Genomic DNA, 24,429 nt, shown 5'->3' with positions numbered 1-24,429 from the left:
GAGACCAACAAGGCAAACTTCTTTCAGATGTGCTTTTAAATTCCATTCAAGTTGCCAGGATTCTGATTAAGTCACACGTTTTATGTAAAACTTTTGGCCTCCTTCTGTTTACTCACCACCATCTGTTTCTTCTGCATGTTCACCCCTGATTCTCATCTGCTCAGATTGGCTGTGCACTATGGTTTTTACCCCTACAGTCAAAATAAATTCTCTTCTCCTCCCATTTATCTAATGATTAATGCCACCGAGGCCAATTAGGTAGTGTAGCTGTGGTTCTGTGCTCACAGGCCCTTCCAGCACACCTAACTCAACAGCTGAAATTTAATATCAAATTGTGGGTGTTATAAATACACTGGTCCACAGTGGAAAGGGACTGAGGTATTTCAGGAGGCAAGAGGCAATGAAAGCAATATTCTTCTTCACTAGAAAACTGACATTTCAGATTCTATTAAAGCACTAGTTATTTCTGGAGCATTAAAGACCTAAAAGCAGATTTTGCTACCACTGGCAGACATGGCTAGATATTAAGGATGCATTAATGATTCTCAAACCTGTCACATAGGATGTTCAATTTTTATAACTCTGGTTTTTATTTGGCTAAGAAGAACGAGAAGAAGGAGTTTCCAAAGTCTCTTAAAACCCTGGGATTTAGCTTATCAATAGATAATAAAATCCACCCAAACTCTGATCATATAACATCCCTCTTCATAATGGCACTTCTGACTGAAGTGCCACGAAATGGAAGTAGCACATCCTATATTACATAATGAGAGAAAACTCACTTAAAATTCAAATGCAACTTTCAAATATACAATACTATTACTAGTATTATTATTAAATATAGTCAACAGGCTGTACATTACATCATGCTAAGAGAGTACATCTTAGAAGTTCTCATAAGAAGAAAAACAATTTGTAACTGTGTGGCAATGGATATTAACTGGACTTATTGTGGAGATCATTAAAAAAAATGCAGGGCTTCCCTGGTGGCGCAGTGGTTGAGAGTCTGCCTGCCAATGCAGGGGACACGGGTTCGAGCCCTGGTCTGGGAAGATCCCACATGCCGCGGAGCAGCTGGGTCCGTGAGCCACAACTACTGAGCCTGCGCGTCTGGAGCCTGTGCTCCGCAACAAGAGAGGCCGCGATAGTGAGAGGCCGGCGCACGGCGATGAAGAGTGGCCCCCGCTTGCCACAACTAGAGAAAGCCCTCGCACAAAAACGAAGACCCAACACAGCCATAAATAAATAAATAAAAATTTAAAAAAAAAACAAAAAAAACACACCTGCTTTCTGATGGCCCTACCATCCTGGAGCAGTACTATTTATTAAAAAAAAAAAAATGCAAATGTAATTTAGAAGGAAAGTATCCAAACTAAAAAAAAAAAAAAAACTTTTCATGGGTCCATTTCTTAATAATTAAATAACCATATATATTAATAGAGTTTTTGGATTCTTCTTATTTTCTTATAACTAGAAACATGTTTCGTTAACTTATAATATTATTAATAGCTACCCTTTATTGTGATAGATGCTGTGCTGTGTTTTACTTGCTTTATGTCATTTTCTAGATGAGAAAATGGCATCTCAGTTAAATAGCCGGTCCAAGCTCACTTACTTATTGGCAGGGCCAGAGTGGGAACCCAGGCCTGCCCACGGCAGAGTTCTCACACTTGACCATTATGGTGAACTTCATGAAAATGATACAAATTTGGGAATTCCCTGGTGGTCCAGTGGTTAGGGCTCAGCACTTTCACTCCGGGACCCAGGTTTGATCCCTGGTTGGGGAACTAAGATCCTGCAAGACATGCGGCGTGGCCAAAAATAAAAATTAAAAAAAGGTACAAATTAACACTAATCAAGTTGGCAATGCTAGTGGCAGCAGTGCTCCAAAATGAAGGCCCGAGGGCTCCTTCCTTATCATGTCCACTGGAAATGTGAGAGGGTCAAGGCAGAGGAAGCGCAGACGCTGCCTGTCTCCTGATAACATTTCTGCGGCCCTCAAAGGAAGCATCAAAATAGGGCAGCTCTGATGGCCCTTTGGCTGCTGGCACCGCTGCTTAAGCTGTGAGTCATGCCCTTGGGCCTCTGCCTCTGTGGACCCTGACTGCTTGATCTTCACCCAGAGTCTCTGGGGAGGAGGGAAGGTGAGTTTTGCTCCATCACGGTCGCGTGTAGTCACGGGAATACAGTGGTTTCTTTTCCCACCTCCTGTAGCTCAGGGTTCTGTGAAAGCACTGTGGTGCCAACCTAGGCTTGTGGATGAGGCAAAGCTGCTGAGACCTGGGTTCCCACTTACCCAGGGCAGCTCCACTGTTGAGGTTTTAGGGAAGATATCACTTAAAAAGTTTCAGTGCTGAAACAAAAGTTTGAGAACCACCAGGCTGCTGGGAGACGGCACAGTTCAGTGGCTGAGATCATGGCTTTGTAGCCTGATAACATGGGTTCAAGTCCAGGTTCAACCACTCCTGGACTACGTGCCCCACGGAGCAAGTTAATCCACTCTCTGAACCTCAAACCTATTCTGGCTCCAGAATAGGAATCAGTGGTTGTTATTAACACTACCGTCTGGCCCATATTAGAGGGAAGAACTAGAGGGAATTGGGTTAAAATTCAGGAGAAGGGGAAACAGCTTCTGGTTTGTGAAAGATTTGGGGCCTGGCTTCAGACAGGTCTGAAGTTAAAAGTTTACCTGTGTTATGTCTTCTAATGATAAAACTCTGTTATAATTATAAAATCTGAGGTCTAGAGAAGTTGTGACTTATACCAAGATTAAATTGGAAACGTATATTCTATAAACTATTCTGTTTCTATGCCCATGTACCTTTTTTCCTTTCTTCTGGAAATCTCTAAACTTTCTTATTCAAATAAATAAAGTAGTTTTCTACATACGAGGGGACCTGATGTAAGCTTAGGGGAAAGCTGTAGTTCTGGAATACAAGTGAAAGAAAGCCTGAAAATCTACGAGGGATAGAGTTGAAGCTGGCCAAAATATATATATACACATATATATTTAAATATAGAAATACATATTTAATACTTAATATATAAATATATATTACTTACAATAGACTGGTTAAAAATGAAAATCAACATGGCTTAATGCAATCTTTTTAACCCATTACATTAATAATAATGATATAATAGTACAGACTTTATTAAAAAATTTTTTCATACAGTAATTCTCAGACCAATGGAAGCTAGGACAACACACACTTAATCTAAAAATAAAATGAAAATAGTGCCTCCCCCTTCTTTCTTATTCTGCGCTGTCACGGTGAAAAATCTCAGGCATCAGCTCTCTTTGGCCACATCACACTCACACTGCAATATGCAGAGAAGGGGCTTTGGCTGGGCAAAAAGGCACAGAAGCCAATGGCACGTGCCCTGAAGGATGCTTCCTGAAGCCTTTAATTACGAGACCTGGCCTTTCTTCACTCGAGCCCCTTCATGAGAATCCCGGAGTTCACTAAGTTCAACTTCTGACAATGTAATGCTAGATTTAGTCTGTTCCTAATGGAAGGGAGGGAAAAACACGAGAGCAAACGCACCCTATTTGGAACCGCGACAGAGGAAGGACGGAACATGAGTCATTCCATCTGCAAGGAGGGGCACTGTGCCTCTGTGAAATCCAAGGTCATTCCAACTCCACACCAGAAGGAGGAACTACTGTGAATGCGTTAAAAAATCGAGAGCAATCTGGGTCAAAAGAAAGTCTCCTTAGGGTCGGTTTCCCTGCCAGAGAAAGGGCTTTCCCATCTGCCCTTCAATCACCACGTCTAAACTTGACAAATCCAGACAAATGAAAGCAGAAATGCTCCTGCGACCTGCTATTATGTCTTAGGATGTTTGCTTGATGCTTTTTCTCTTCCCCTCCTGTCAGAACGAAGAGGGTTGTTGGCATTTTGGATCAAAATTAGGCAAGTGGTATTCTGACAGAACCCTGTGACAGCAGGAAACTCTGTTAGCATTTTGATAGCGTGAGTCAGTCAGCCACGGAGGCCCAGTGGAGTGATAACAGTGCCACCGGCATGAGGCTCTACAACGTGAGGGAAATCCAGGACTTCTTTGTAAGAATGACCTGTTTTTCCCAAGAAGCACAAACTGAAAAAACAATGAGTTGGCACTTTTTGAGTATGAAATTGAGAAACGTATTAAATGGATTGACAATATCCCGAGGTGGTGACACTGTGAAAACAACAGACACTTTCATGAACCGCCGTTGGGAATACACATTAAATGCAACTGTTTGACAGGGAAATCGGGCGACAAGGTATCAAAAGCTTTCAAAGGGCACACGGTTTCAGTAGCTAGCCGACTGAAAGGATCAGAGACGCGCACAACATTTTGTGAATAAGGATGTGTACCACAGCCTTATTTACCATGCAGGAGCACTTTAAGCCAGGGGTCCCCAACCCCCGGGCCGCGGACCAGTACCACTCGCTGCCGATTAGGAACCGGGCCGCACAGCAGGGGGCGAGCAGCGGGCAGGTGAGCGAAGGTGCCGCTCCGCATCGCTCGCGTCACCACCTGAACCATCCTCCGCCCGCACCGCCCTCCGTGGAAACGCTGTCTTCCCCAAAACCGGTCCCCGCTGCCAAAAAGGTTGGGGACCGCTGCTTGAAGGGATCTAAGTGTCTAATAATAGTGGGCTACCTGAAAAATCTGTAAATATACGCATATGATGGGATGCTCACCAGCCACTGAAAGTGGTACCATAAATTACTCTTCTAAAAAAATATTTTATTATTTTTATTTTTTCTTCCATTTTTATTGAGATATAATTGACATACAGCACTGGCGCACCGCATACAAGGCGTACCGCATGATGATTTGACTCCCACATAACATCATGAAGGGATGATCACGGTAAGTTCAGTGAGCATCCAACATCTCACAGAGACACAACATTAAAGAAATAGGAAAAAAATATTTTTCTTGTGACGAGAACTCAGGATTTCCTCTCGTAACAGCTTTCCCATATAACAGAAAGCAGCGTCAATTATATTCATCATGTTGTTCATTACTAGTACTTTTTTTATCTTGTAACTGGAAGTTTGTACTTTTTCACCATCTTCATCCAGTTCCCCCTCCCCCTCCCCCCACCCCCCAACCCCTGCCTCTGGAAACCACAAATCTGACCTCTTTTTCTGTGAGTTTGAAATTATTCTTTTTTAAAAAATTATTTATTTATTTATTTATTTATTTATTTTTGGCTGTGTTGGGTCTTCATTGCTGCGTGTGGGCTTTCTCTAGTTGCAGTGAGCGGGGCTAATCTTCCTTGTGGTGCGTGGGCTTCTCATCACAGTGGCTTCTCTTGTTGCGGAGCACAGGCTCTAGGCACATGGGCTTCAGTAGTTGTGGCACACGGGCTCAGTAGTTGTGGCTCAAGGGCTCTAGAGCACAGCCTTAGTAGTTGTGGCGCACAGGTTTAGTTGCTCCGCGGCATGTGGGATCTTCCCAGACCAGGGCTTGAATCTATGTCTCCTGCATTGGCAGGTGGATTCTTAACCACTGCGCCACCAGGGAAGTCCAAAATTTTTCTTTTTGATACGTGTGCAACTCAGGCTTTTCTCAAGTGCAGGTGATAGGAACCTCACTTGAACTAATTTAAACAGAAAGGCGATTGATTACAGGAAGAGTTGGATGATTAAGCTTATAGGAAGGCAGGACGGATACAGGGCATCTTGAACCAGGGACTCAGCCTCAGGACCTCTCGTTCTCATGTGTCTGCTTCCACTCCATCTCTGGGCTCAACCTAACAACCTCATCACCCAGGAGAAAACAATGTCCCCCTGTAATAAATTCCAAGGAAGACTTGATTGGTCTGGTTTGGATCACATGTCTATTCCAATCATTGTATACATGACCTGGAAGGATTAGCCTACCTCGTGTCAGATAACCTCTCTGAAATCAACCGCTGTGATCAAGGGGGCGATTTGGAGCCCCCGGGAGAGGCGTGAAGAGGATGGGACAGCACAGTCAGGGCCACCTGGCCAGCTGCAAGGACCTGGGGAGCCACTCCCATGTGTGTCTCCCATGAGTTCAGTTGGTGATATTGTCAGTGCTTCCTCTCCATAATAGCTGGGCCTAGGCTTTTTGTGAGGTTAGAGAGGAACTTTGTCTTCCTTTATTTCATGTACAGGGATTCCTCTGGTGGTTGGGAAGTGCTCTGGGATAAAGGGCACTGGATAGGGGTTACCCTGTGCATGACTCCCCCGGCCACATTGTTTGAATGGGACCAGACAGATGAACTGATGAAAGGCTTCATATCTTCCACAAAACACAGTGGGTAAGAGCTGGTTATGGGAAACAGCAACTTATCTACTGCATTGAAATCTAGCATTTCTAAAACATACTGATTTCTAACTAACCAGCAAGTGGACTCTATCATGCTATCATTAGAGATGCCGTGTTTGAACCACATACTTTAGAGAGAAAAAGAGAGAGAAATCCGACATAAGTCTTTAAAAAACCAAGATTTCAAGACAGTAGAGACAAATCACATGACAAATGATGGTCATTTAAACATGTTAGCACAACAGTGAAATGCTCTAATTCCATTAAAGAACAGCCAACGATGTTGCAGGAAGTATTCCAAATTAAACAATATTGCTGCTTTTACAGATTTTCTTTATTGTTCAGACGTGGATATCTGTGGACTCTTACCTACTAAAATTGGGGGATTTAGGAAGTAGGTTGAAGATGAACTGGAAATGAATGCACAGATTTTATTTATGAAGAGAACGGATCTGTAGAGATTGCTAGCTGGTGAAGGTTTGAAAATCAATTAAAAAAAAAACCACTTTAGTAGTTGCTTACTGCCCATCAGTAGGCAGAATTCCACAGCTCACCTAATTACCTGATGCAACCGAATTCTCTCTTTTGAAAAACACGCCATTTATTTTATTTCTTATGTTGCTAAGTTGAGAGAACTTAAATATTTGCCTCTTCAGAGTTTCTTTCCAAATACGAATTCTTGTGAAAACCTAAACCAGTATCAAGGGGACATGAGAAGAAGACCATGGCAGTAGTGTTGGTCCAAATGGAAACCAAAAAAAACAGAAACTCTGAAATTGCTTCTCTGCAGCTGACTTTTTATATAACCTTAGGTAACTTAGTATTTTTGCAACTGAATTTTTCCCATCAACTTCTGCAGCTCCTGAGAAGTTGCCCTCTTACTCTGGCTAATTAACAGACAGGCAATACCTCAGACCCTTCTAGAATCTTGAGTGGACGTAAAGAAAGAAGAATGTGCTAATCTGGTGACCAAAAAAATGCTCTTTGGGATACATAGCTCTTTATTTTAAATTGTCTCCTCAAATTCATTCATTGAATTAAAAAAAAAAAATCAGGACTTCCCTGGTGGCGCAGTGGTTGAGAATCTGCCTGCCAATGCAGGGGACACGGGTTCGAGCCCTGGTCTGGGAAGATCCCACATGCCGCGGAGCGACTAAGCCCGTGAGCCACAATTGCTGAGCCTGCGCGTCTGGAGCCTGTGCTCCGCAACGGGAGAGGCCGCGATAGTGAGAGACCCGCGCACCGCGATGAAGAGTGGCCCCCACTTGCCACAACTAGAGAAAGCCCTCACACAGAAACGAAGACCCAACACAGCCATAAATAAATAATTAAAAAAAAAATCAGTCATTTCTCCTACAAACCAAATCAACAGATCTATATAACATTATTGCAAGCCCAGTGAGTTTGGATTTTAGTTGCTAAATTCTGTACATGTTTATTTTCAGAATTATAAAAAACAAAATAACTGGGCTGAGTGCTATTTACAAAGACTTGGGATGCACCTTTTATATAAATAAAATCTATGCATAAAGGCTGCATTTAAAAAGGAAGAACCTTGTTTCCTGTGCATGTCCTTAAGAAAGGAAATTACCTCATGGCCACCTGTCATGAATTGGTGTTTGAAATGAGAATTTGAAATTTCTACTCTGAAAGTTGAACCTCAAACTATCATAGTACAAAGTAATTACAACCTGGAAATCATAATTTATCATCAGAAATGTGTCTAGTCTTCTAAAATTCTTCAGAATCATATGCCTCAAACATCATCACACAAGTTAATAGGAAATTGTATCTTGGTTCCTTTACATATGTGTAGTGGATTGCAAGCCACAGTTAAAATCTCTCAATTGTCAGGCTCCTGTTTCTTGAATGGCTGAGCAGGGTAACATCAAGTCACTATGAAAAAAGGAACCTGCAACTGTGTGAGAAAGAAACCATCTTTTCTGGCAGAACGTCAGCAATTAGAAGAGGAAGGAAACTGGCAAGGGTGAGAGCGTGTGCATGCTGTCACAGTAAGACAAAAACAGAAGTTACCGATGGAAGACAGGTGACTACCACCGCCTCACCTCACTAATACACGCTGAAGTGTGTTTGAAAAAAGTCTGAAACAGAACATTTCTAATCTTCCCCGTGTCGTGGTGTCATGGTTCTAGTCACACCCAGAATGTCTTACTGTATTAGATCACTGCACTTGCAGTGAATTTCTCTTCCTGAGCATCTATGAATATCCAATTCCCCCAAATGAGGTGGTCTAAGGGCACGACAACTGGTCACAGGAGGTATCCATCTACAAGGTCCAAAGCCCCAGAGTCCCCCGGACAGACACCACTGCATTTCCTGCACCATTAATCTGGGGGGAGCCTACACAGTCGGAGTTGCTTTTGGCAGTGAAAATTCGGCACCAGCAAATCCGGATGGAAGAAGAAGGCTGATGGCTTGGAGCAATCGATAGATTACTCACCAAAGCTGCCCATTTAGCTGGATGGTAGAGGGATGTGATTGACCAGGACTTTTTTTTTTCCCCCCTTAATCTTCAAATTGCTCTTTTGCAAAGCGACAACTCACATTCTAGTCAGGCATGAATCTCTGCCTGGTTAGTAGGATTGGCCAACTCACAGAGCCGTGGACCCGTGCCAATGGCTTACTACAGTGGGGCCCAGGTCATTTTTATCTGCTCTATGGCCACAGGCTGCACCCTGAGCTACAGCCAGTCATTGCGAAAGAGTGGGTGTTGGAATCTTAGAGCAGGAGTAATTTCTAGCAATTGTCTACTTCTGTCCTTTCACAGATGAGAGACCCAGTCAACTTCTGTCCGAGACCTTGTGATTCACAAGGTCACATCAGAACCAGGACTAGAATCTAGTCCTTGTAAATCCAATCCAGTGCAAACAGCCTCTCTGGCTCTTTCTAGAAGCCCTAGAGGAAGTTGCCTTTTACATTTTTCTTCATACTTGGAACCAAAGAGAGTGACAATAAAGCTTAGAGAGCTTTCTTCCCTCACCACCCAGTGATGCGGTCTTAGGAATAGGAGCTAGGAGAGAAAGTAAGCAAATGTCGTCTAACAAGATTATAGTTAGATTGCTTCCGCCCTCATTTTCTTGGTGCTCCACCATAATTGTTGGCTTGGGTAGCCGTTCATTTAGTCTTTCAACAAATATCTACTGATTCCCCTAAGACCATAAAAGACTGAGTAGATTATCTGGCACGAATTTCCCACTATGAATGGATTAACACGGTATAGAGACTTCTGTGAGAAATGACTGGATCATCTTCACAGACTAGGTAAATTGTTATTTACTGAGCATCCCTTAAAAGTTGAAAACTAAAAGCATAAGGACCTACTGTATAGCACAGGGAACTATATTCAATATCTTATAATAATCTGTAATGGAAAAGAATCTGAAAAAGAGTATCTAGCTATATCTATCTATCTAGAAATCAACTATACTCCAATAAAAAAGTTGAAAACTAATAAAGAAGCCATTGGTAATGTTCTGTTTGTAGTTAACTGGTAATGATTACACAAGTGTATTTATATTCACTTGGTGAAAAATTCCGTGAGCTGTACACTCACAATTTGAGCACTTTTCTGAATGTAATTACACTTCAATAAAAGATTTTAATGAAATTCAAAAATTTTTTCCATTTTTAAGTTGTGGTATAGTTGATTTATAATATTATATAAATTTCAGATGTACAACATAGTGATGCAAAATTTTTAAAGGCTATACTCCATTTATAGTTATTACAAAATCTTGGCTATATTCCTTGTGTTGTATACTATACCCTTGTAGCTTATGTATCTTATACATAGTAGTCTATATAGTTTGTACCTCTTAATCCCCTACCCTTATCTTGCCCTCCCCCCTCCCTCTCCCCACTGGTAACCACTAGTGTGTTCTCTGTATCTGTGAGTTTGTCTCTTTTTGCTATATTCACTAGCTTTTGTTTTTTGGACTCCACATACAAGGGATATCACGCAGTATCTGTCTTCCTCTGCCCAACTGAGTTCACTGCACACAACACTCATCCTCCAGGCTCAGGGCACCAGGGCCAACTCCCAGAGGCTGACCAGGCCCATCTCTGCAGGCCTGCCTCCCATCACGCCCCACGTGCCTGGTCCTCCGTCCCTCCCAGATTAGGCTTCCTCCTGTCCCCGTGCGGTGGCGGATGCTGCTTTCTCAGCCTAACTGCTGTCTCCTCTTGTCTGCAAAGAGAACCCTACTGTGCCTTCATAACTCAGCTGAGGAAGTCTCCCCAGCCTTCTCTCTGCTCCCCGTGCTTTGTGTATATGCCTGATGACAGTGTGGCTGCCAGGTCCTCTCTGAAGTCAAGGGAGGCCTGGGTCACCCATCACATGAGGATCCTTATACGTTGGATACGGAGAAATACTAAGAATTACAAAAACATGGTATAATTTGGATGCTAACAGAACACTAGCATGCATGCGTGCGCGTGTGTGCGTGTGCGCGCGCACACACACACACACACACACACTAACAAACTCCTACACGCAGATGGGCCTCGCTCATACCTGGAACTAATGACTCGGAGGAGTGAATGAATGAGTTTGTCTTACCATGTGAAACAAACAGAATAATATCTCCCTTGGTAAATGGCCAGAATATAGACCACACAGAAGGAACACAAAAGGCTCTCTTTACTTCTTTGATATCCTTGGCATTTCTGCTAAGAGGCCAGTGAACTGGAACATTTTTATTTATCAAGGAAATAAAAGTGAGATTGCTACAAGATCTCATTTCACGGGAGCCACACATGTAAGAGCTTTGCCTCAGCTGCTCCTCAGAGCTGCCTTGAGGGCTCCTGGCTGCATGCTCCCATTTAAGCATCACAGGCCCTGGTTCTGAAAGGCATGGGGTCAGAGGAATAGAGAAATGGACAAGATGCCAGGCGATCTTGGCACTTTTCCTGGTTTTGCTGCTAGTTTATCTTTCCTTAAATGGATTTCTTTGGAATATGGGCATATAGTTATGTCACAGTTATATCCACTCAGCATATAAAGCAGCTTATGTCTTACTTTCTTGAATATAAAAGTCACATGAACACATTACGGAAAAATGGGATAGTGTAGATAAGTATAAAAATGGAAAATGACCCAAGAAATGGAGACGGAGAGATAGTGAGTTTATGAGTTAGAATTCCCACAGGATAAAAGTATCTGACTTGAATCACTTCAAGGCAAATTCTTCAGAAAAAAAATCATTTCTATGAAAATAGCAACATAATCATTTTTGGAGCTATTACACTTTCACTTGAGCTCTGAAAATCCGTAAAAGCTTCCACAACACCACTGAAGAAGTTATAGTCTTTCAAATGTAATGTCTCACAATAAAAAAAATATTTGGAATGATTGTTTTCTTTCTTTCTCTTTCTGTCCTTTTTCGTTTTAAAACTGCATCCAAATACATTTCAAAGTGAAGTACTCTAACCCAGTATAAGTAGAGAATACAGAATAAAAGACTATTTCGTTCTGGAGCCAGGCAACAAAATGTCATGACCTTTGCCCTCAGAGTTTGATTTTCAGTAAAATTTCTTTACAGAGTTTTCTAGCAACCAAGTGTTTTGAGCATTAAATGTGGGAAAATTTTACTTGAGGGTAACACTGCTTTCTAGGATATGGTCCAAGACATTTAACATGAATGTTGAATAGGGCCTTTTAGAATAAAGTTTCACTGACTGTGGCTCCATCTATAACAAAGTCCCCCAAGGCCCAGGGCTACATCACATGCTTGTAAGCCCACCCCTGTGGTACAAAAGACCCTCAATACATTTTTGATGAACTGCATTTAATTGAACATGCCTTCTATCCTTTATCGAATAAAGGACTGGAAGACTCCATGCTGTATTTCAAGGCAATATTTTTAAGGCCTAAACAGTGTTTCTTTACATATTTTGATATTTTTCACAGTCTCAGGCAGGAAGAAATATACCAAGTGACAAAGTGTCCAGTTTTTCCCCTAAGGAATGACGGCAGAGCCAGGGCTGGAAGGGGCTGGGAAGGGCTGAGTGCTATAACTTTCCACGTGCAACCGTGCCCTTCACTGGATCTGAGACCTACGTCCACTCGGAGGCAACAGATGAACGTTAGGAGTTACCCCCTTTCCAAACAGCCCTTCAATTCCAGCTACGCCCAAGGAAAACAGATCTCTGGCTGGAGTGAGGATGCAGGAGAGAGGGCGTCCGTTTGAAACACCAACTCCCACCCTGGGGCGATCAACCTTAAACAGGGTGTCTAACCTTCCTGAGCCTCGGTCACCTCGTAAGTTAAGTAGCGATAAGAACATCTACCTCAAAGATTAGAGAGAGATTGCAGGACTTTTAATAAGTAGCTGGGATCATATAGCCATTACCTGTGATCTCACTGTTCAGCATTCATTGTTGGCACTGTCTCCCTTACGAGGCTGTGGGTCCCTTTAAGGACAGGGATCGTGTAGGGCTTGTGTTTTCGCAGGATCTAGCAGAATCACTGATGCACGGACTTGCAGCAAATATCAGTCGAATGGGTGAATTTTTAAATATTGCGTATACTTCTTAATTTGTACAGCTTTGTGGGGGGGGGTGGTATGTCCCTTTCTTACCATAGTGAGAGTCTAGTATGCTCTTCCTGGCACTAAATTTAGGTTTCAAAGGTTCTTATTCCACATTTACCCTCTATATTGAAAAATGACACTTTGTTTCATCTTGCCTCCTACTGAAAGTCCATGAAACACTTACACTTCAATGAAATTAGGCAGGGGGCTAATTTAGCTGTGCAAGGACCTTTCTCAATGCTATGGCCAGACTCTATCAACATTGCTGGGTTCCCACACAGATTCAGTCCAATAAAATGAAAAAAAAAATATGTCTAATGAGCTGAACCATGGCAGAAGATGGGGTCTCAGCAAATTAAGAACCATTATTAGCGTGACAACTTACATATATTTTAAGGACTAGGGGAAGAATACACCTTTGGCTGAGGAAAGGGCATAAAGCCCAAAAAACTAAGATTTAATTCTGGTTTTACCAATCACAAGCTGGATGACCACGAGCAAGTCATCTAACAACTCACATATTTTAATCTCGTTATGTATATGATGGGGACGATGACAGCCGTCTCAAAGGCTGTGGAAGATTAAGATAATGTATGTGAAAATGCAGTGTATGATCACAGTCAATCCTGTAATCGATGTTAGCTCTGTGAGAATCACTAAAAACCTAGAATTTCTGGTTGTTTGTATGAGAGCAAAAGCCTTTTCTCCCCTCAGGAATATCTGATTATAGATCTATTCAGCCTTAATAAAATAGAGTATTCAAAAATGCAAGTCTAAGATGGCCAAGAAGCACATGAAAAGCTGCTCAACATCACTAATTATTAGAGAAATGCAAATCAAAACTATAATGAGTTATCGCCTCACACCAGTTAGAATGGGCATCATCAGAAAATCTACAAACAACAAATGCTGGAGAGGGTGTGGAGAAAAGGGAACCCTCTTGCACTGTTGGTGGGAATGTAAATTGATACAGCCACTATGGAGAACAGTATGGAGGTTCCTTAAAAAACTAAAAATAGGGCTTCCCTGGTGGCACAGTGGTTGAGAATCTGCCTGCCAATGCAGGCGACACTGGTTCAAGCCCTGGTCTGGGAAGATCCCACATGCCGCGCAGCGACTAGGCCCGTGAGCCACAACTACTGAGCCTGCGCGTCTGGAGCCTGTGCCCCGCAACGGGAGGGGCCGCGATAGTGAAAGGCCCGCGCACCGCGATGAAGAGCGGCCCCCACTTGCCGCAACTAGAGAAAGCCCTCACACGAAAACTAAGAGACCCAACACAGTCATAAATAAATAAATTAAATAAATAAATAAAGTATTTAAAAACAAAAACAAAAACTAAAAATAGAATTACCATATGATCCAGCAATCCCACTACTGGGCATATACCCAGAGAAAACCATAATTCAAAAAGAGTCATGTACCCCAATGTTCACAGCAGCACTATTTACAATAGCCAGGTCATGGAAGCAACCTAAATGCCCATCGACAGACGAATGGATAAAGGAAGATGTGGCACATATATACAATGGAATATTACTCAGCCATAAAAAGGAACGAAATTGAGTCATTTGTTGAGACGTGGATGGATCTAGAGACTGTCATACAGAGTGAAGTAAGTCAGAGAAAAACAAATATCATATATTAACGCATATATGTGGAACCTAGAAAAATGGTACAGATGAACCGGTTTGCAGGGCAGAAGCTGAGACACAGATATAGAGAACAAACGTATGGACACCAAGGGGGGAAAACCGCGGTGGGGTGGGGATGGTGGTGTGCTGAATTGGGCGATTGGGACTGACATGTATACACTGATGTGTATAAAATTGATGACTAATAAGAACCTGCAGTATAAAAAAACAAACAAACAAAAAAACAACTAATACTAAACTTTCTTTGGGTTATTTGTATGGAAATATGTTAATATAAATGTTTCAGACATTACATGAAATTTCTAAAAATCTTATATGTTCTGGTATAATGTTATTAAGTCATAATTCTAGTTATTACTTTAAAATGTATATCTCAGAAGTAACTAAATTTCCTTGTCAATTGCATTATGAACTTTCATCAAATCTTTAACCATGGTCATTTTTAAGTCTTTTGTCATTTACAGACAGTTCTGAGTGTACTCTGATGCTTTCGCAAAAATGTTCCTATAAAAGGGTTTCATCTTCAAGGAATTCATGGAAAAGACTCTGACAAGTACAGGTTTCTGGTAACTGACTGTACTGCTGAACTGAATGAATAAGCATTTTCAGAACTCTAATGGAAAACTGATGAATTCATAAAAGTGCTAACAAAAGATCAAGATGAAAAAAAATTAATTACATGGGACTGAGTGAACTGACGAGGATGATTACAATTTTTGTGACTTTCTGTTTGAATAAAAAAAAAAAAATCCCACAAGAAAAAAAAAAATGCAAGTCTACAAAAGAATTCAAGCCCACTTATTTCACTGCAAAAGGATACCAACCCTATGAATCACTACTGGATTCCATTAAATAAAAACTGAACCTGAGACAATTAAAATTCAAAACCATTTACAAAAATGGTTACTATACACGACTTTTCAGATTTAAAAAATCCCACTAAATCAGGAACAATGGTCTTCATTTTACAGGTAAGGAGACAGATGGCCAGAGAGTTTAGTAGTTTTTTTCAAGATTGCTTATGCACTGTACACCTGTGCATTTATTTATTGAATCTCAAACAATTAAAATATACTAACCTCAAAAATAAAGACAGTGATATTTAGAGCTACTTTTTAAAAAATTTGCTCTTTTAAGGTTTCAGTTACATATACCAATTTTGAGCATATAATTCGATGAGTTTTGACAAATGTATGCAGCTATGTCTCCGTCATGACAATCATGATATAGAATACTTCTATCACCCTGAAAGCTCCCTGTGCCCCCCTTTTTCCCCTCCCCTCTACCTGCAGCCTTTGGCAAACACTGTTCTGCTTGCTTGTTATGATAGCTTTGGCTATTTTTAGAATTTCACTGAAATGGAATCATGCAGTATGTAACTTTTCTAGTCTGGCTCTTTTACTTAGCATAATGCATTTGAGATTCATCCATGTTGCTGTGTGTATTATTCTTTGCACGTAGTTCATTCTTTTTAATTGCTGAGTAGTATTCTATTCATGGAAGTACCACAGTTTATCCCTTCTCTGGTTCATGGACACTTGGATTATTTCTAGTTTTAGTTATTTTTATAAATAAAGTTGCTATGACTATTTGTATACAAGTCTCTGTGTAAAACATGTTTTTATTTCACTTGGATAAGTGCTTAGGAGCAGAATTGTTGTGTCATATGGCAAGTGTATATAAGAAACTACCAGAGTTTTTTTTTGTTTTTTGTTTTTTTATTTTTACACTTTATTTATTTATTTTTGGCTGTGTTGGGTCTTCGTTTCTGTGCGTGGGCTTTCTCTAGTTGCGGCGAGTGGGGGCCACTCTTCATCGTGGTGCGTGGGCCTCTCACTGTCGCAGCCTCTCTTGTTGCGGAGCACAGGCTCCAGATGTGCAGGCTCAGTAGTTGTGGCTCACGGGCCTAGTTGCTCCGCGGCGTGTGGGATCTTCCCAGACCAGGGCTCGAACCCGTGTCCCCTGCATTGGCAGGCAGATTCTCAACCACTGCGCCACCAGGGAAGCCCCAGAGTTTTTAAAAGCAGTTATACCATTTTACATTCCTACCAGCAGTGTATGAGGGTTCCAATTTCTCGACATCATCTTCTGACTCTTTGATCATAGGTATCCTAGTGGGTGTGAAGTGGTATCTCGTGGTTTTGATGTGCATTTCTCTGACGGCTAATGATGCTGGGAATCTTCCTGTGTTCTCATTTGCCACTCGTTTATCTTTTTTGGTGGACGGCCTATTCAATCCTTTTGCCTATTTTTAAAAATTGGGTTATGTGTCCTCTTATTAATGAGTTATAAGAATTCTTCATATGTTTGCATACGAGACCTTTATCAGATATGCTTTGCAAATATTTTCCTCCAACTGGTGCCTAAGTCCCAAACCTTAGAGTCAGCTTTGACACCTCTCATCCTCTTTCCTTTCACAATGCAATCCTCCTGGCTCTATCTTAAAATGTATCTAGAATCTGACACTTCTCACCACCTCCACTGCTCCCGCTCTGCTCCACCATCTATCTCTCACTGGGATTACTGCAGTAACCTCTTAACTGGTCTCCCTTGCCCCTTCATGCTATTTTAAACATAGCATCCTGAGTGATCCTTTTTTTTTTAATTTTATTAATTTTATTTTTGGCTGCGTTGGGTCTTCATTGCTGCACGTGGGTTTTTCTCTAGTTGTGGTGAGTGGGGGCTACTCTTCGTTGTGGTGCACGGGCTTCTCATTGCAGTGGCTTCTCTTGTTGTGGAGCACGGGCTCTAGGCGTGCGGGCTTCAGTAGTTGAGGCACACAAGCTCAGTAGTTGTGGCTCGCAGGCTGTAGAGCGCAGGTTCAGTAGTTGTGGCACACGGGCTTAGTTGCTCCGCGGCACGTGGGATCTTCCCGGACCAGGGCTCGAACCCGTGTCCGCTGCATTGGCAGGCGGATTCTTAAGCACTGCGCCACCAGGGAAGCCCCTGAGTGATCCTTTTAAACCAAAAGTCAGATCCTGTCACTTTCCACTCAAAACCCTCCAAAGTCTTCCCTTTACTAAGTCAAAAACTACAGTTGTAAAAACAGAAAATGTTTACATTTTCATTTCAGAAAATATTACCCATTTACTTTTTTTTAAATTAGGTTTGACAATACAGTATAATAAAATCTTTTCACTAAATCAAATAGGAAGGATTTCAAGTATGGCCTCTTGAATGGTTCTAATACGATTTGCCATTGAAATTTCAGCTACTTTATGGAGAAAACACTATCTTTTCTAGGGCTGCCCAGTTTCCAAGGCAGAGTCACCCAGTAGAGGAACGCTATGCCGATAAAGAGAAAACCTTGTAATCGTCTTCCTCTTGTTAGTTCAAAGTTAGGTTAGCAAAGAGAGGGGAGTGTAAAGCTGTCAGGGAATAACATCAAGCAATCTTAAAGTTCCTTTAAGCTTGACCCATTAAATAACTTCATGTGTATGTTAGGTTTGTGAGATGCTTAATGCAATTTTTAATTATAATAAACTTGTGTCATTTCTGCCAGAAATGACCCTTTTGAGTTAACTTAAATGATTTCCAATGCCCCTATTAGGACGTATTTTCATTCAGATTATAGTCAGATGCTACTAAGGGTAAAGGTCACTCGGGCAGTGATTTTAAAGAGATTTTTAGAATCTATTTGCCTCTCATATAGGGACTAGAATGCATGTAAGTGAAGGTCAGGAAACATACAAAGCAGCTGTGCATTCAAGATGCACAAACAGGGGGCTTCCCTGGTGGCGCAGTGGTTGAGAGTCTGCCTGCTAATGCAGGGGACGCAGGTTCGGGCCCTGGTTTGGGAGGATCCCACATGCCGCGGAGCGGCTGGGCCCGTGAGCCACAACTACTGAGCTCTGCGCGTCTGGAGCCTGTGCTCCGTAGCGGGAGAGGCTGCGATGGTGAGAGGCCCGCGCACCGCGATGAAGAGTGGCCCCCGCTTGCCGCAACTAGAGAAAGCCCTCCTGCAGAAACGAAGCCCCAACACAGCCAAAAATAAATAAATAAATAAATAAATTTAGAAAAAAAAGATGCACAAACAAATCTTTCTTTGAGTCACATGTGAAGAAATAGGATTTCCATGGTTATTATTGAAGAGAGTTAGGACATTTTAAACTTTAGGAATTAATGGCATTAGCATGACTCCCTCTGGGGAAATTACTTGACTTCTGGGAATATCCGTTTGTTTGAATTTTTTTATGTTGATAAATTAAATGACCACGAACTGTAATACAAAAACAAAATCCAAAACCAACACTGCCCTATGAACCTCTTGGCTCAAGTGTTTCAATGCCATAAAGTTTCAGAGTCAAGTCAGTTAGAAAAAACAAATCGTAGAGCCAGGACTCAAAACTACATATTTAAATAAGAAAATGAAGTCAATAATAGCTACAAGTAAACATTGTTTTAGGACATAGAACCCATCTGCTAAATTTCTAAATATTTTACTCAAGTGTGAGGAATGTGACACTTTCTACTATAAAGATTCCAGTTTGGTCTGAGTTACTGTGAAAATAAAAAGAAAGTCATAAGGTACTTCCACAGAATTATTTCTTAGGCATTTGCTATCTGCTTTCTATTTTGTGAACCAGTGAGAATAGAACCAACACCCGTGTGTACACCGTGTTCTAAAGTAAAAATGCACAATGGTGAGAGGAAAACACAGAATGAAGGTTGACAGCCAGTGAGTGCTTCACGAAGATGTACTTCTTGGCCTGGCGACATCCTTAGGCAGCAAGGTGTTCTCTCCTGCTCAAGGTTTCTGCCCTCAGCATCCCAGGGGTGTGGTATTATCTTAACCTCAACACGTGCTATGCTCTGGTTTAAAGAGGAGAGTTTGAGAGAAGTCAGTGAAATTTGTTTTGGGATATATCGAGAAAATATGGCCTTCGGCCCTGCTCTGCTTCTTACAAGGTCTGGGCCATAAGAAATGCCTTTCAAAGAATTTTATTGAAACTGCAGGCACAGCCAACTCCTTCTCCAACTAGGTTCATGTCAACAAATGCTTCATCTTTTCCACATCAAAGCAAGTGGCCTCTACCTCAGACCCTAACTAGTATATAATAATAATAATAATGATAATAATAAATCATAGTTGTTATTTATTGATCATCAATTTGCATGAATCTGTACTAGGGGTCTTCTACAGGCTATCTAATTTATTGCTCATAAAATCCTCTCATGAGATAGGCACGAACAGCCTGAGATGAGAATACTCAGATTCAGAAAGGTTTAGTAACTTGGTACCAAAAATTAGTATGTGATGCTGGAATTTGCATCAGATGCATCTTTATTCTAAAGTTTATGCTTACGGTTTCCACATTCTTCTTTATTACGCTTGCCTTTTTCAAAGACCTCTGACATCTGGACAGGGAAATGGGTCTTCTAGCTTCCTTAGCCATGCTTCCAAATAAATAAGAGCTTCAGAGAGAATTACTACTCAACTTAAAGGTAAAACCATTACTATTTACCATTATTTTCCTCTTAATGACCCTGTCCAACATTTGGCTTCTAGTTCCCCAAAGGCAATGTTAGAATTGCACACACCTCCTAGGCAAGGAGTCATTTCCAACGTCGTACCCCGCTTCCGATGACCGGTTGTCTAGGTTAGCTGCTATTGCTGACAGCATCATTTGCTGAACCTGTCCTTCTCTCTTTGTTCCTTAAGACACTTGGGCTCTTGTCGAGGCCAATAACAAGTTCCATCTTGCTAAATCTGGAGGTGAGTTTTCAGTCTTTTCACTCGACCGATCAGCTGCGTTTTTGATCAGCCCCACCTTCACTCGGCTCCCGGGGCACGACTCCGTGGCCGCTTCTCCTCCGACTCCTGTGCCAGTTTCTTCTTGCCCTCCTAGTTTCTAAATGTTAGGATGCCCCGGGGCTCAGTCCTTGGATCTCTTCTCCACCTACTCCCTGGGTGACCTCATCCTTTGCCGTGGCTTTAAATTCCTTCTATACATTGACCTATTCATCCTCAACCTTTTCTCTGAACTCCAGACTGGCATATCCAGCTGCTGCTCATCTCAAGTGTGCAAGAGGAAAAATAGCTTGAAACCAAACTCCTGGTTTCCTTTGCAACCCTCCTCTTTTCATACTCTTCCTCATTTTAGGCGAATGGCAGCTCAGTTCTTAACTGTTGCTCAGGCCCAAAACCTGGGAGTCGCTCTTGAAACGCAACATCAAATCCATCACGGCAGCAAATTTGGCAGATGGTTTTGGCTTTACTCTAAGACGTATACAGAATCCAAACACTTCTCCCCACGTTTTCTGAAACCAGCCTGATTCAAGCTATTATTATCTTTCAAATTACTGTAATGGCCTTCCAAATGTCTCCCTGCTTCAACCTTTACCCCATTCTTTCTGTTCTCAACACAACAGACAGACTTACCCTTTAAAATATAAGTAAGATCGTGTCTGCTCAAAACCCAACAAAGTCTTCTCACTTGCTCAAAGCAAAAGGCAAAGTCCATACAATGGCCTGCCAGATTCTAGTTCTGTTACTTCTTTGACTTCATCTCCTGTCAATCTCCCCTCACTTACACTTCTCTGGCCCCCTTTGCTTTTCTTCAAAGGTGCCAAGCACATTCTCACCTAAGAGTTATTACACTTGCTGTTCCTTTGCTGGGGTCTTACCTCCCTTATCCATATGGTTTGCTCTCTGTTTTTTTCCAGTCTCTGCTTCAAATGACCCTCAATTAAAGTCCACCTTCCCTGACTACTCCTCCCATGACCCTCTTTAGCTCACCCTATCTCTCTGATTCAGCTTTATTTTTCCCTAAAGTATTTTTCACTACTTGACACATTTCATATTTTCTTGTTTTTGTCTTATTTTAAATTTCCCGTCTGTTTTACCTAGAATGTTAGCTGCAGAATGGCAAGAAATTTGTCTTGTTCACACCTGTCTCCCTAGTACCTAGAATAGGGCTTGACCCATAGTATAATTATTTGTTGGATGACTAGCCTACGGCAATCTTGTGCTCAAAGAACCCCCAAATGCATCATCTCCCACTTCCTGACAAGGCTGTCTCTTCCACCTAAACTTCAGACCTTCCCTCTTACGGCCCAATTGCCGTATCGTCCTGTCTTGCCGTTGCCCTAGAGATCAGAGTTAGCGCCTTGGCTCAGTGGCGCCATCGAGGACGCAGGCCCTGTCCCTCTTTCCTTCCCGCCATCCTCAGTAATTAGATGAGCCCTTACACTTCTTCCTGTGGTCCCGAGAAGACTGCCACAGTTCCACGAGTCACTCACTCTGTGACAAAACCCCACCTTGCTGAAGAGAGAGAGCTTCCTCCCACGGTTTGTCTATCATTAGGGAAACAAACTATTCCCTCTGAGAAGACTCACAGCGGGCTTCCCTTTACTGTGTCAAATGCCCACTTCTTAAGTGCAAGGGAGGGTAGGAAAGAGAGATGCGGCACCAGCACCCTCTGCAGTGGGAGGTGGAGAAGTTATGGTCGGGGTAGCAATGGTTTCTGGACAGGCAGGAAGAGTTTTGACTTCCAAGAAGTTTTCTTCCCCTTTTATTTGTCTTCTCTTTTTCTGTTACAGAGTCTTGTTCTTGCTTTGGAGATACAATATCTCATTTTTGACCTATGTTCAATATTATTAAACATAATATTTTGAAATTTTCTTCTGTTCCCTGCTTTACTTCTATTTTCTTGGAGTTCCCTTTATATGTTTTTTTGCTTTTATTTTGTTTCGTGTTGTGTAGTCTTTCTCTTTCATGTTAGAGACTGTTTTGCTTGTTTGTTTTTAAAAGTGTATTTAAAAGTGAGACACACGAAAAGTCCATTGTAAGGAGCTATGTGTCCATTGGGGGCAGAGAGTGACGACAGATGGATTTACTAGATGGGGGTGGGAGTAGTAATACGCCTGACTGCCAAGGAAGGGAGTGATGGTCCCAAAATCTTATATAGAGATTTTAGCTGAATTCCCCCAGGCCTCTGCTTTACTTGATGTCCACACTTTTGACACCTTTTGGTTCATTTTTCCTGAAAATTTAATCCTCAATTTTCTGCAACAGTGGAAGAGGCAGATGAGGGTGGGTTGGAAGGGGAAGACAGCAGTCACGTGACTTCAAACTATGGAGGTGGGGTAGTGCAACCAGGAAGTCCAAATGGTCTGTTCAGATATGAGCCCACTGTCTGCTGCACTGACACCTTTGGAGCCCTAAGTCTCTCAAGGCTCTCTGTGTCATTCCTGTGGGCATTTGGGGCCTGTTCACCCCGTGCCATTATGTCCATTATCCCTGGCACTATTATCTTGCCTCCTGTTCAGTGTGCCATGTGAGGTATTATATATAGTGTATATAAAATATATTACTGTCACTTCAGGGGAGAATGTAAATCGAATACGTGTGGTCAACCTGTCATTTTAATGCAGACATCCCAGGATTTTAAAGATTCTATAAATTCAAATCTGTCAGGAACCCTACCCATCTTGAAAGCTGACCTTGTCATTTTACAAAAGAAGACAGGAAAGCTCAGAGAAATGAGGTCCTTGCCACAGTGATCTGTAGTGACGGGGTCCTTCTGCGAGCAGCACGAGACATGGTCCGGCCTCCATGCTGTTGAGTCAGGCTGCCTAGTTTTGCATCTCAGCCCCATTCTCTATCAGCTCCGTGATCTTGGGACAGTTTCTTAAACTCGCTGTGGCACGTGTTCTTCAAATGTAAAATGGGGATAATTATACCTAACTCAGCAGGCTGTGGTTGGCATTAATGCATTAATATTTGTAAAGCACTTAAAATAGTACTTTTACACTGTAGTCAATTATTCAATATTACTATTATTAGTTTGGATAAATCTAACTCAACTTTCAAAAAAACCCAGGCATAGTGCTATTACAGTACTATTATAGTAGAAAGAGATCTTAATTTAAGAATCTTAAGATCTTAATTTAAGAATTTGTACAACTAATATTAGGGATAATTTATTCTAGTATATGTGTTCTGTATGGAGAGATTAGCTTAACTGCTGACAGAAAAACCATTATCCCTGAAAAAGTCTGCATTAACCCATCCTTTTGAAATATGTTTAAATTTATCCAATGAAAGAAACAAACTGAATTACATAATGGTTTTCAAATGAAAACATACTCATTAATCATCTAAAATGACTAACAATTCTAATTCTTACAAGAACACTACCTTTAAAACATCAGAAATAATTACCCTTTTTTGCTGGTCCAAACTGATCTGCATTAAAAGTGAGTGGATTTTGCTTCAAATAAAGAAATAAAGCCAGGCTATGTTTCTTTCATAGTTAATTATTTCCCTGCCTACAATTCAACAACAGTTAGAAGTGATTTAAAGAATTGAACAATAGAGGCATAATTAATATCTTCCTGAGTGACTTGGGCTCAGAAAGCAGTGGAATAAAGGGAAAATCCTATTTTCATCTTTAAGAAGTTATCTTCAGGGGGAGGGGCAATATAGGGGTAGGAGATGTAGAAGTACAAACTACTAGGTATAAAATAAGCTACAAGGATAGGACTTCCCTGGTGGCGCAGTGGGTAAGAATCTGCCTGCCAATGCAGGGGACACGGGTTCGAGCCCTGGTCCGGGAAGGTCCCACATGCCGCGGAGCAACTAAGCCCGTGCGCCACAACTACTGAGCCTGTGCTCTAAAGCCGGCGAGCCACAACTACTGAGCCCGTGTAACACAACTACTGAAGCCCACGCGCCTAAAGCCCGTTCTCTGCAACAAGAGAAGCCACCACGATGAGAAGCCCACGCACCACAACAAAGAGTAGCCCCCGATCTCCGCAACTAGAGAAAAGCCCGTGCGCAGCAACGAAGACCCAATGCAGCCAAAAATAAATAAATTTTTTTAAAAAAGCTACAAGGATATATTGTACGATACAGGAAACACAGCTAATATTTTACAATAACTATAAATGGAGTATAACCTTTAAAAATTGTGAATCACTATATT

At 41.7% G+C, this 24,429-nt stretch overlaps 1 protein-coding gene across 4 annotated transcripts in view; it reads right to left on the bottom strand.

Moving 5' to 3' along the window:
* PRTFDC1 (phosphoribosyl transferase domain containing 1) overlaps positions 1-24,429 on the bottom strand; it is a 94,226-nt gene that overhangs the window by 41,025 nt on the left and 28,772 nt on the right. The window lies entirely within an intron of this gene.

This window comes from Balaenoptera musculus, chromosome 2 (assembly GCF_009873245.2).
Source record: "Balaenoptera musculus isolate JJ_BM4_2016_0621 chromosome 2, mBalMus1.pri.v3, whole genome shotgun sequence".
In the NCBI taxonomy this organism is placed as follows: Eukaryota; Metazoa; Chordata; class Mammalia; order Artiodactyla; family Balaenopteridae; genus Balaenoptera; species Balaenoptera musculus.
This window is presented reverse-complemented; position numbering and strand designations above follow the sequence as displayed.